The sequence below is a fragment of the Parasteatoda tepidariorum genome, chromosome 1 (genome assembly GCF_982258835.1).
Source record: "Parasteatoda tepidariorum strain Cologne lab strain chromosome 1, Ptep-v5.0, whole genome shotgun sequence".
Taxonomy (NCBI): Eukaryota; Metazoa; Arthropoda; class Arachnida; order Araneae; family Theridiidae; genus Parasteatoda; species Parasteatoda tepidariorum.
This window is the reverse complement of record NC_141755.1, coordinates 135,894,197-135,908,961: the sequence shown is the minus strand read 5'-3', so window position 1 is coordinate 135,908,961 and position 14,765 is coordinate 135,894,197. Positions and strand designations below refer to the sequence as shown.

The 14,765-nt window shown below is 28.1% G+C and overlaps 1 long non-coding RNA gene across 1 annotated transcript; it reads left to right on the top strand.

Annotated features, from left to right (window-relative positions):
* The first annotated feature begins 466 nt into the window (after positions 1-466).
* Positions 467-11,578, top strand: LOC147817046 (uncharacterized). Its single transcript, XR_015430031.1, has 2 exons — positions 467-1,015; positions 2,913-11,578. It is a non-coding gene; the product is annotated as an uncharacterized LOC147817046 (long non-coding RNA).
* Positions 11,579-14,765: the final 3,187 nt, after the last annotated feature.

Here is a 14,765-nt window from a genome sequence, read left to right as displayed (position 1 = left end):
TCGCACTGGAGCTTCACAAAGGGCTATTGGCGACGGTCTGGGAAACATCCTGGAGGATGATCCAAAGACACGCCATCACAATTTTGATCCTCTGCGGATAGGATTGAAATTACATACATTTGAAGACTTGTGTTGTGCTCTATTTAGGCTTATAAACCTTTATCAAGTAGAAGGACAGATAAAACATGTTAGTGAAGGACATCACTATGTTGTCCTTAAAGACAAATAAAAAAGATATGATAGAAATTGTTTAGATTGTTGTTGTAGTTAATTTACGTCGCACTAGAGCTGCACAATGGGCGATTGGCGACGGTCTGGGAAACATCCCTGAGAATGATCCTAAGACATGCCATCCCAATTTTGATCCTTTGCAGAGGGGATGGCCCTCTCTCTTCGGTAGCCCGATGACATGCACGCAAAGTCGAACACTTTACGGTAGAACAGTTTAACGAGGACCAATACCGCACACCCTCGGTACCTACACAGACTGATCCAAGTGGTCACCCACCCGAACACTGATCGCAACCAGTGATGCTTGAAGCACATCACGAAGAATACATTCAGGGTTACGAACCTGAACTCTTCACGATTCGCACAGCCTATTGCGGGTGATACCACTCGGCTAGGGAGGCCCCTTTTCAAATTTAAATTTTTGTCTAAAATAATCGTTATCGGCATTTTTATGGAGTATATATATGTCCGAAGTCGAGAGTTTGTTCCTCTGTCCTAAGATTTTGCGACCAGGTTGTGACTGTCTGGAATTTTCCATCGAAATTGTTATTTTTTCTAACAAATGGTTGCAGTTATATACTATAATTTTGACGCTTTTTTTTTTATATTCGATGTATAAGGTGTACGCATATTTCATCGAACTTTATGTAGTTTAAAAATGAAAAGAAATTTGACAGTTTATCTTAAATCAAAGTTTTTTTTATCCTGAATCGAAACTTCCAGATCGCAGATGAATTTGAAAATTTGCCAGTGCGAAAGTATATTTCAACAGCATCCTTTTCCGGTAAGTGATATATTCAATTGATTATTTTCAAAAAACTTTTCGCGTTTTTGCTTAAATGATAATTTAAATAATTTACTAAATTGTTGTCTTCATTTATTTTTCTCACTGAGGCCGTTTTACTAATAGGTTACTTTAAAATACATAGCTGAATATTACAATGAAATTTAAGTTAGAAGACGCTGATAAAAGACAATAGACGATAAAGCTCTACGTTGCACTGTGGGCCAGAAGACAATGATTTTTTGGCCAAAAGAAAAAAAATTAATTTTCAACCAGAATATGTGTAGGCAGTTTTAATATATCCCAAATTAAGTATTCATAATCATTCCAAAGATTATAATTTACTTTTTGGACCGACGAGAGTACAATTTAATGAAAAATATGTTAACAAAAATTGTTTTAAATATAACTTTTTAATTTTTATTTCAGAAATATATGTAGGATTTTTACCTTACTGTTACATTTTTATCAGAGTAATTAGTTAGTGTTAAATTATAATACAATTTTTCAATTTGTTGTATAAGTTAATACTCTTGACAAACTTATAGTTTATATCTTATCATTTGACATTTTACAATGTTTGATTGACTTTCGAAACTTAGTTCCACGAGATAATTAGCTAAACTTTTTTTTTGTTGTCTTCTTTAATGTTTCTTCTTTCGAGAAAACATGACCCATTTTGCCCGTATTGCAAAGGTGGACTAAATATACCGAAAAACAAAAGTTATGTTTTTTTTTCTTCAGGTTTTTGCGTTATTTTCTAATTCGTGTTATTTTGTAACATTACTACGGAAATATAATTTGCTTTTCATTTATGATATAAAATTACGAAAACTATTATATTTTCATTGCTATATTAATTATATCAACGTACTGTACTTTTTTACTTTTGCTCGTTATATTTCAGCCGCCATTTTGTTTCGGAATTGTATTTTTGAGTTCAACCTATATTGCTTTAATGTTGTCGTCTTGCATTGAATCCTGAATTTATAAACACATAAAAAACTCTGTCATTAAAACAAATTGTGATAAATTTTATTCAAAATATCGTTAAAAATTGAGTATACTAAGAAAATAAAACAGTCAGATTTAAATAAAATTATAGCCTTCATGCACAACGTTTGTACGCTTTAAGGAGTCTCTTAATAAGACATATTTCAAAAATACTGCAAGAATGTAATGCTCGACGTGGCTATTCTTTGAGTTTTTTAAACTAAGTTGTTTCTTGGATCTAGCACTGGCTTTTTCGGTTTTTATAGAACGAACGGGTTTTTTTAGAAATGAGATTTTCACTCGAGAAATTAAATTTAGAGCAAACAAGTAAAAATTAGAAAATGGTGTCTTTTTTAACTATTTCAATAAAAGCTATGTGCTTATTAAATTGTAATGTGCTTATAAAAGCTATATACTTATAATTGCACACGTGCTTATTATACTTTGTACAGTGATTTTTCGTAAGAATCAATTATGAATATGATAATTAAACAATTAGGTAGCTAAATTAAACACAAACTTATGTTCTTAGAATATACCTTTTTATAGATTTGTAATCTAAATTTGGGTGGTACTCATACTCAAAAATCCTTTTACTGTTTTGTTTTCTTTTCGGTACATTACCATAGGTAAAGTTAATTGAAAACTTTTTGTGCATAATAGTTTTCAAAAATAGTGTATCAAAAGATAATCTTATATAACGAGTAGCTTTGAATATGCTAGTGGTTGAAAAATTCGGTAAAAAACAATTTTACTTTTTTAATTTTAAACTCAAACTTTAAAATACAAATTTTAAGCTAAATCGATGGAATAGTGATAAATTTTAAGAAAGTTTTTAAAATTAAGATTTTTAAACTATGAATTAAGTTTTTCTTCGTGACTAATGAATGTCCTTTTCTTACAGCTTCACTACCATTTTCGTCAAGAGTGCAGTCATTAGTTCTTCTGTCAGAGTTACCAGAAATCTGTGTACATCTAAATTCCCGTCAATAGACAGAGCAACGACAACAGAGCAATAGTTCATGGAAGTCTACTTGCAATAAAGTTTTGCCACACCCTACAATAAGTTAGTCTATATTTTTCTTCGAACTTAAAAATTATTTCGCTTCTGTACTGATACATTTTGTACGAAACATTGTTTTAGAGAATTGACATCTGTTTCAAAATATTTATTCGAAATATACTGTTTCAGTTGATGTTTTTTGTACAGTATAAAGTTCGGTATAAAGTACGGAGGCAAATGTGTAACTCGAACTAATTGTTTCCTATTTTGATGTACATATCAGTATGCTTTTTATCAGTTCAGAACTAGTTAAGAAATGAAAAGGAAGTCAAATAACTGACAGTTAAAGAATTTGTTAAACCGTATCTATTCTAATGTTAAAATCTCTTAAAATAATTGTAACTTTTTAAAATTTTAAATCTGCCTTTTTTTAAAAAAAATTTAAATGCTTTTTAGTAATGAAATCTTTAATTTGCAAATAGTTTGACTGAAAATCATAAGTTGGACTTCTATTTGTTTCTTATATTAGTGGTTTAAGTCTTTATTTAGTTAATTCTACGATAAATGCTGGAAGGAATAGTAATATGAATTGGCGCATTGAAACTGTAATCTATGTTAATTTCAACGTTAAAACAATTCAGTCTTCATAGACAGTTGAATAAGCAAAGTAATTTATAAGTTTAAATAAAAGTTTAAAAAACTTGCAAATCTCACATTTTAATTTCTTTTAAAAATACAAATCTAAATGTTTTCAAAGCTTGAAACGGGAAAGATAAAAATCTTAATATGTTTTTGCATTTAAAGATGCAGGTTGGGTAAAAATAATTTCTAAAAATTAAATTTTTATGAAAAGTGAATTTAGATTTACTGGTTCTCTAACTTAAATCCAAAATTCCAACTCAATATGGCATTGTTTCTTTTTTTTAAATGTGGATACAAATTAATAAATTGCTGCATTAAACGGAAATTTACTACATTAGAGTAGTAAGTTTAAAAATTGTGATTCAATAGTAAAATATAATGGTAATGGGAAAAAACTAAAGGGATAAAACTTAAATTGTAAAAATAGAATAATATTAAATTTAAAAACTAGATAAACTTACTATTAAACAGTAAATGATAGAGAAATACAACATATAAATACGTTCACCGTAAGGGATAACAAAATTCAAATTTTCAAAGGGCTAGAAACCAGTTTTTGTAATCTATATTGAGTAATCGGCAATCGAATATAAAGTATTAACATTTATAAAATTACATAATGGCTATTTAATATTTTCAATATTAAAAATGACCATCAGTCCGACTAAACTAAATGATCTAAAACATTTAGATGTTTATAATTTAAACAGAGCAGAAACATTCTATCATTTAGATTAGAAATCTACTGTAATCTGGAAATTTCAAACATTATCTTTATATGTTTTCCTTGCTTCTGCGACTTCCCAAATAGTTAGCAGTAGTAAATTTCTTCGATTCGACGAAGTAATTTTAGTTTTAACAGACCCCTCCTTTTTTAACGCTTCGACGCAGAATTTTCATTAAACCAATTTGCACTTTTTCATTTTGTATTTAGGCCAAAACAAGTGACAAACGTATTCAGCTCTTTAATAATTTATAGTTATGAAATGCAGCGTAAAACACCGGTGACTTTATGGCGACTCACTGCTCAATACGACTCACTTCTAAATCTAAAAAGGTTATTCATCCTTAAAAGATCTTAAATACACTTGATAAATTTTTCAATGAACTTTTTTGTATTTTATAAAGTACTTATGTAATTTCAATAATCTAACATACTTATTTAGTAACTAGTTTACTTTTTTTATTAAGATATAGCAAAATGTTTTGCTTGTAATCAGCTTCTAAAAATAGATATGGGGCGCAAGTAAATATCGGAAGAAACTTAGTAAAAACGATTACTAATTCGACATACTTAACAAAACACTAGAAATGTAAAACTAAACGCACCGATTTTTTGCAACCTCTGATTAAATAACTAAGAGCTACAGTATCTTTACTTTCAATGTAATGACTGAGGACGAACTTTCTAGTGTTCTGCACCACTAAAGTTTTCAATATAAATTCGTAGCTTCGGAAAGGGCTAATTAAGCGTGTTTAAGAATATTCTAGATCATTCATCTTTAAATCAAAATTCTGTCTAAAAACGTTTAAAGAATTATCAGGATTTACCCTTATTCTAAGCACCACAGTGACTTGGAGTTTTTGCTTTTTTCCACCTCCACGCCGCATATTAAAAATTTATTTGCTCTCATTTTAGAGTTTTCAAAGATTTAATAGAACCTGAAAAGCTTTGCAAGTGGATGATTGTTTTAAGTTAGTAAATAAATTTTTAATATTTTCGTTTAACTTTAAATCTTTTGGTGGCGAAAGAGAATATTTGCAAATAAGGGAAAGTTTGAAGTGAAGATTGAAAAAGATGAAATAAAATTGCGTTTTATTTAAAAATCTTAACAAGACCCCTTAATGTTTAGTTGGATTTTTTTAAGTTTCTAAACATATTCAGTTTATCTACGTAAAGTTTAATTTTTACGTCCCTTACGTTTCAGGTAAAAGTATTTAATAGGGGGAAATCTTTATGAAAATTAAAATTCTTATAAAGTGGCTTCTTAATTCTTCAGAAGAGATTCAAATCTTATTTCGCTCTGAGTAAATTACTAACAAATAACTCTATATAACTTACCTTAACAGAAAGCTAACACTAACTTATTTCAGAAGCAAAATAAGATTTGATTTGCGTGGAATATTTAACATAGGATTAGAATCCGGATTTCTTATTATAAAGAAAATGAATTATAAAAATTGCTGAAATTTCATAATTCTGAAGATTATGAATAACAGATTATCTGTTCCTTTCCAAACTATATAGTTACAATATCTAGTTTAAAGTAAATATTTTTAGAAATGACTAAAATATTGATTATTTAAAAATGCTTAGGTCAAAATTAGATCACTAGCCTTTATAAATGGTGTTGGATAATCTCAAATTTTGAACCAGTTTTAATTTGTAAGAATGTTAAATTATTCTGTAATTTTAGATTTTTATTTAAAGGTACTGAGTTATCTAATGTAGTTTACTGGTAGATTAACTTCATACCTTGAAACAGCATTTACTTGAATTTCTTATTTGCCTCAATATGTTCAGATTGCTTTTTTGTTGAGAAAAATAAAAAGTGGAATTCTAGTCACTGTGGTCGTAGTATATGTGTTATTCTTAAATTGTTTCTTTAAAGTGCAAATTTCCTTAGATCTCTTATTTATTTTCAACAAAGACTTGTTGTAGATATGATTTCCAATATCAAACATTTCTACGTCGTTGGTCATACGAAATTTAGAAAAGTTTAGGAATAATGAAACACGTACAACCATAATATCAAGTTAAATAATATCAATGGGTCTAGAATTTTTGAATTAACTCTATATTACTAAAATATTAAACTGGGAATTTTATGTTTTAAACTTGCAAGCACCATCTTAAGCACAAAATTTAAAGCAAGAAAATGCTAAATTAGCTGAAAAAAGTAACTAAAGTAGTTAAGACCCTGTCTTTGATCAGAAATTTACTTCCATCAAGGAACTTAATTTTAGACGCCTGCATTTCATAATTTCAATCTTAAGAGTCCGTAACAGTTTAATTCTAAAATTAATTATGACTTTTTTTCTCCTAAAAACCAGCAATCATTGTCTTCACAAAGATTAGTAAAAATACGAAAATTTTATCTCCAGAAATATCTCCAGGTAGAATTTTCAGGATTTCTAAAAATTCGGAATAAGCCTTTCTTAAAGGACGAACGTCAGATTCACAGAACAATATTTATATAGGATTCTCCTTTACATATTTCTGAGAGCGAGGTTTAAATGGGTTTTTTAATTTCTTTTTAATTCAAATTTAAAGTTTCTGCTAAAGTGACGGGTATCTTCAGAAAAGGTTGCAAAGTATAAGTATTTGGGTACTGCTATAAAAATTTTAAGTAGAATGAATAAAATTTTATTTTAAATCAAACATGAGCATGCACTGATTTTGCATGAAAAGCAGTGTTTTTTTCAGAAACTAGTGTGGGAAGTGTGCTGACTATTTCCCGCAAAACAGAAGCTTTACTGTCAAAGTATAAACTGTTGTTTTAAATACGAGCTTTCAATTAACTTTTACTTAAACAGAGCCTTGAAAAAGCAGGAATTACGGTAAAGTTTTCGTTCAGTTTGCGGCACTAAATAAGAGTAGAAGTTATCTAAATCTCACATTTAAAATCTAATCTCGAAAATTAATTTCAATGGGCTTTTTGACGTATTAATGTAATTTAGTTTACATTAAATAAGAAAGGATTTTTTTAAAAAGAAGCAAAATTATGAAGTTCAATTATCAGATTCAGTCATTGGTTTTGCATATCGTTTCAAATTTCCAACTGAGGCACTTTACATATTGAATGTGTAACAGATTATAGTGTAATAGTAGTTTCTACTGATTTGCTTTAAAATACTGTTTTTAAAAGAAAAGGTATGAATTTGATCAGAAGGATTCAGCGTAATTGTAATTTTTCAAAATTTAACTTTTTAAACATTCTGTAATTTATAAATTTATATTAATGTTCTTTCCTTGCTATAAAGAAAGATAATACAACGAAAATGGGGTATTGTCGATAGTGATAAGGAATTAAATTGTATAATACAAAGTAATCTGTTTCCAACTCAAATTAGAACTTTCAGTCAATGTTCAATTTGTATTTTCAACATCTTTTTTTTTCTCCATTTAGTTATGAATTTTTGCTTGTTAATGTGCGACCTATAAATGTTGTGTAGTCAAAAATTCTGTTTAAAATGTGTAGATTACTGTCTGGAGGAAGACCATAATTTGTATTAAAGTTTATTTTGTACTTTCTTTGAATGATTTGGAAATTGCTTAATATTTTCAATGGTTTGAAATGCTTGTTTTCCAGTACGAAGAGTCTTTTTCTTTCAGTAGCGGGAACTTAATTTTCTTTAAATTATCCATTTCATCTATTAGTTTTTCAAATGCTGAACCCTTTCTAAATGTTAAATTAAAGAACTAAAATTTAAAGGGACTTTATAAATCTTTTTTTTTCTTTCGAAAATAACGAATTTTCTACATTTAAATTAGCTTCTATTTCTAAATAGACCCGATAAACGTTAATAAAATTTAATCCTATAAATCGGCTTTATATCCGAGAGATTGTCTCTAAAATAGTAATTAAAATTTCTTTGCGTTACTTAACAAGAAGTTTCAGAAAAAGTCATTAACTATTACTGCGATTAATTAAGGAAAGATGGATTGTTTTAACTTTTAGTGGAAATGAATAGCAGTTTCGTAACTCTTAAATTACCATGCGTTTCCCGTTAAATTCCCGTAATAGTTTTTTTTAGTGCGCAGAATTTGCATTAGATGGAATGGAAACGGCGAAAAACTCCAATGGTTAGCCAAACTGTTATCAGATCCTAAATTTTTATTACGGAAAGCAACTTTTCTTCCGTTGAAAGAAAGCCTAAATTTAGTGACTTTCATACCGAAATGAGAATTGCTGAATTAATGCAACGTAGGGCAATTGAAAAATTGAAACTTGCAAGTAATGATCAGAAGTTTTGAAGTGACTGAGAGAATGTGATGCATGAAGTGAAAGTGGTAGACGGCCGCTACCGCTTTTGCTTTGTGTTTCACTCTTTCAGCCGTTTCGGAACTTCACGATATACTTATTCAAATTTCTGTTTTTGGACAATTCGGCTTCGTGCTGTGTTAGGACAATATAGAACAGGATCTTGCAAGTAATGATCAGAAGTTTTGAAGTGACTGGGAGAATGGGATGCATGAAGCGGAAGTGGTAGACGGCCGCTACCGCTTTTGCTTTGTGTTTCACTCTTTCAGCCGTTTCGGAACTTCGCGATTCACTTATTCAAATTTCTGTTTTTGGACAATTCGGCTTCGTGCCGTGTTTTCATATTTCGTAGAAGTATGAAAACAAATGCTCAAGGAATAGAGCGCTTGCCTCTTGGTTTGATGACTCTAATTCAAATCCCAGAGATGATGATGACCTGGTCGATTTGAATTAGGCTTGCGGCTCTCCCAGACTCCAGTCTTAACGTAAAATATACTCTGTGATAAAAGAGATCATGGGCTTGAATCCCCTTCTCAGGCTACCTATTGGAGATTTTCGTTGCTTTTTTGTCGATTTGCATATGCGGATAACTTTACTGTAACGTTAAAACTTAACAAAAATTCGGTTAAAAATCACCCAAGACTATTTCAGTGCTTGATAAACGTTTGTCTTTTGGGTATGATTCAAAATTACGAAGCTACAAAGTTTAACATTGATAATTAAAACCCCGAAAATTTTATAAAATGAAATTACTAACTGAAATTAATAAATTAAGAAGTGAGTTTATTTTAAATTTTAGTTGTAAAGTAATCGAAATATCCCTTTTCACTGAATTGAATTAATAAACTTAATCAATAAAAATCATTTTGTTTTAATGCATGGAAAGCTTGCAATTTATTTTTATTAATGTTTAATTCGAAAAAGTAGGAAATCCCCTAATGTAGTTCCCCTAATTCTGGTTTTTGAACGAACTTTAAATTTTAGTTCTTGTAAACTGTAAAGTTTTCTTTTAAATCATCATTTATATGTAGTAGTGCTAAATTTCATCAAAATTGTATGTAGAACTAAATTTAACATTTACATGTGAATTTTCGTTTAACCTCTGTTTGGCAATAGAAATTTTTTTCATTGGTAGTCCTGTATATTAGAACTTGTACTGTATGCATGACGGAATTTGTGAGCTGTTTATTTCGATGTTATAATTTGTGCCAATTTTTCTCAGTTTTGCTGTGCATTTTTAAAATGAGGAAACAATAAATTAGTCTTGTAAGTATTTATGTGTATTTAATGATGTTTCTCAAAACGAAACTGTCAAATCAAACTGTCACTTTAAATACGAGCTTTCAATTAACTTTTATTAAAATTGAGCCTTAAAAGCTAGAATTGCGGGAAAGTTTTATCTCAACTGTGGCATAAAATAAGAATAAAATATATTCTAAATCTAACATTTAAAAAAAAATCTTGAACGATTCTTTTATTTACTTTAAATGAGGATCCTGTAATTTACCTTTTTAAATAAGAAAGGAATTTTTAAAAAACAAAATGAAGTAAATTTATCTGATTCAGATCATTGATTTTACATATGTTGCTTCAATTCTTCAACTGAGGCACTTTACATATTGAATGTGTAACAGATTATAGAGTATTAGTAGTGTTTCTACAGATTTTCTTTAAAATACTGCTTTTATAAGAAAAGGCATGAATTTGATCTCACGGATTCAGCGTAATTGTAATTTTTCAAATTTACCTTTTTTTCTTTTTAAACAGTCTGAAATTTATAAATTTCTATTAATGTTATTTCCTGCTATAGAGAAAAATAAAAGAACAAAAATGTGGATATTCAATAGAGATAAGGAATTAAGTTGCATAATCCAAAGTAAATAAGTTTCTAACTCAAATTCTAACCTTCAGTCAATGTTTAATTTGTATTTTCAACATCTTGTTTGTTCTTTTCGTTGTGGATTTATGCTTATTAATGTACGACCTATAAATGTTGTGTTGAACCAAAAATTCAATAGAAAGTAAATCACTGTCTGGAGGAAAACTTAAATTTGTATAAGTTTATTTTATAATTTCATTAAATGTTTAGGAAATTGCTTATAATAGCAAATGGAATTAAAAATTGTTTCCAGTACGAAGTATCTTTTTCTTTCAGTACTTTATTTTGTTTCAATTATCCATTTCATACTCTAGTTTTTTTAAAAATACTGAATCCTTGCTAAATGTGACGTTAAGACTTAACAAAAGTTCGGCTAGTTTTCCAAAGTTATCACCCAAGACTTTTTCAGAGTTTGAGAAACGTTTGTCTTTTGGGTATGATTCAAAATTACGAGGCTAAAAAGTTTAACATTGATAATTAAAACCTCGAAAATTTTATAAAATGAAATTAACTGAAATTAATAAATTAAGTGATAGTTTATTTTAAATTTTAGTTGGAAAACAATCGAAATATCACTTTTCACTGAATTAATAAATTTAGTCTCTTAATAAAAATAATTTTGTTATAATGAGCATAGAAAGCTTGCAATTTATTCTTACTAATCTAATATGTTTAATTAGAAAAAGTGAGAAAAGAAATTCATATAAATAGAATTTTTTTTGTTCCCCGAATTCTAGTTTTTTAACGAACTTTAAATTTTAGTTCTTGTAAACTAGTGAACTGTAGTAAAGTTTCTCTTAAATGATCATTTATATGTAGTAGTGATAAATCTCACCACAGTTGCATGTATAACTAAATTTGTATTGACAAATGTGAAATTTTGTTTGAACTCTGTTTGGCAATAGAAATTTTTTAAGCATTGGTAGTCTTGTATATTAGAACTTGTACTGAATGTATCCTGGAATTTGTGAGCGGTTTATTTCTGTTATAATTTGTGACTATTTTTTCTTAGTTTTGATGTACATTTAAAATGAGGAACTAATAAATTAGTCTTGTATGTATTAATGTGTGATTAATGGTTTTTCTTAACATTCAGAAATCTTACTTCCGTGGTGTCGTTTCATATAGTATGTCCTTTCAAAATAACAATTTAGTAATCAATAAAGTAATTTTTTTAGAGGGAGAAGTCACATTTCTAATTTACTTAAGGAAATCTGCGAAATTTGAATCAATTAGAAACTTTAGATTTACAAATTTTTACCCTTCTAATTCTTTAATTTGCACATTTAAAAGTGTTTTCCTTTAGCATAATATCGACAAATTTCCTTTTACAAACTAAGCATAAAAATTTTATTGAGTTTAAGCTTCACGTAGCTAGCTATAAGAGTTTAGTGTACGGCTTTGAATATCTTTAATATGCATTAAATACATGGAAGTAAATATCAACATTCATTGTTATATGCAAATGTTATTACTCACTACTTTGTTAGATGCAGCTCAAATAGTATAGTTAAAATTCGATAATTTACTGAAATAATAACTAAAATTGTGTTTTGAAATTGCTAAATTTTAATCTGAAAAAATGTAAAAAGTTGGAAAATTTAAACTAGATGGATCAACACTAGTAGCACAATTTGAACTCCTAAACTAAAAAAAAGTGAACTATAATTTTAAGCCACATTCAATGTTAATTTCTACATCAAGGAATACTTGTAAAGCAGTGGAAAGTATGTTTTAGGAACACTTGCGGCTCTTAGAAGTTCTAAAAATGTTTTGCTACTACTTTTATAAAATTAGTTTGAAAGCAGTTTTAACTATGTATTTATAATTTAAGTAACATCAAACATGTTTATGGAACTTAAATAAGAGAGTTTGTGTTGCTTAGTTGTTGGACCGCTTTCTATGTTAATTCTTCTGATCTATATGAATAAATGCTTTCTGTTAAACATACAACTGGTTTTGACAACTAATAAAACTGTAAGTGCAATTTTATTCTCTCAAACTATAAAATCTATGTACATTTGGTATACTGAATCTGACAATGACAGTTTTTAGAAATTTCAAAAAAATTAATCGCATTTGACATTCGCCATGTCTCATTGTTTTGATGAGCAATAAAACGGTAGCCCATGATTGAAGTCACATTTTTCAATAACTTTGATCTCCCTTTTTTCTAAGTGCACAAGCCATTATCAGAAGTAAAACTACATTAGATAAACATATACCCGAAATACAGAAACTTATTTATAGATCACATTACATTTTACTTTTAAATAACAAAGTGCTATAATATAATTAGAGCATAAAATAGTTTGTACAGTATTGCTTTAATTCAGATTAATATTTACAAGAAAAAGCGCAATTAAAATAAGAGTGAAGTGGAACCTTTAAAAATATAAGCACTAGAATATATTTGAACAAAAATGCGTGATGTGGTATTTGTTACCTCTCCCTCAAAATTAATCTTCTCAAGTCTTTGCATCTTTGTTGACGGCCTCTTATTAATATTACTTTTAGTACAACCTTGCATAATTTTAACCTAATTTAAGAAGGAAAATCACTTAAAAATTGTTTTAAACAAATCTATAAAGTACAGATTTTTTTGTTGGTAAAAAGCATATTTATTTGAAAAGTTTTTGTTTTACTTGATATAAATCAAACATTTGAAACACAATAAGTTTAATTGTGGAGTTAATGAGAATTGTGGAGTTTTTTTTTCTTACCGAATTTAAAAATGTATAGCATTTTTAATGTAATAACTTTGCTAAATTATTAAGTTTACTTTTTTTAACACGAGGATGTTTTTATGGAACATTCATTATTCTAGCAATAAAAACCCAAATTAAATATCTTTATTTTGTTTCGAATAAATCAGTGGTTGTCATTATCTTTTGTAAATGTTTTTTCAGGGGAGTGAAAAAGATTAAGCTTCTTAGTAGAAAAAAATAAAGGCTCATAAATTGGTTCTATATTCTATGCAGTAGTGATTTAAACAAAAATGATTTAACTTGTATCTGTTATGTTGAAGTAAATTTGACCCACATTAAGATTCAAGTTACCGTATTATGGTTGAAATAATTTTCCTGACGTATATGCATAACATATTTTATTTTACCTAGGCTGAACTAGATCAGTCTACAGTTAGCAAAATCTTTTTCTTAGTGACTATATAGTTTTGTGTGGTCAATTTAAGTCGAATGTTGTGTTTTGTATTTTTTTAAATATCACAGTTTCTCACATTTTTTAAAATTTCTCTTCCGTGCTTGTAAATCTATCATTTTATCACACTTGTGATCTTATAACTTATCGTATCCCAAACTACATATGCAATCGGATCAGAAGGTTTGTGAATCAACTTTTTTGACTGTGTCGTGTATTTTCTTTTTATGCATTATCTTCCTGTCACACACATTCAATACCTATATTTTAGATTTATTCATTTGTTTCATCTCCTGATAACAAAAATTTAATTTTTCCTAAATTCTGAAAATTTAAAAAAACAATTTTTTTCTTTTCTTTTAGCCCTTTTCTATTTGTTTGTGAGATATCTTTTGAAAAAAAAAAACCTAAAATACATTGAGTAGTTTTACATTTTCATACAAAGGAATTTGAAATTATGTTTTTTTTTTGTTTTCAAGGTCTTTAAATTAATACAAAAAATGCATCCTAACTTAGTATACTACTAACTGAGCAGTTATACTAACTACTTCTTACATTTTCTCAATCTATATTTTTGCATTAAATTTAGTGCGTAAATGAGTTTTATTTATTTTTTCACATTTATTAAACTTGTCAAATCTTCCGATTTTCCGTGTTTTTCTTTTTGAAAAATTTTCATAAATTCAAGGAATTCGTTCAATTCTTTGAAATTAAACAACTTTTTTTCTCGAAATTTAAAAATTGATTTAATTTCTTATAAGAAAAATCCCATCTTTTCTGCAACGTACGGGGACAGCTATTCTATGTAATTTAAACAAAATATATCTTAATAAAACCTTGTTTAATTGCACTTAATGAAACATCTGGTAGTTTGTGTAGCCGATTAAAAATATCAAAATAAAATTTAATTTCTTAAAGTCGAAATCGCACATCCTGAATCTCTTAGTCTTAGAATATCATTATTTGACAAACTGCTCAACGACTTTCAATCTTTAACAGCTGGAAACAAAACATTTTTAAAATCCTATGATTAATTCACGCTCTTCCCATATCTTCTTCAAATTATTAATAAAATAAAATTTATTCATC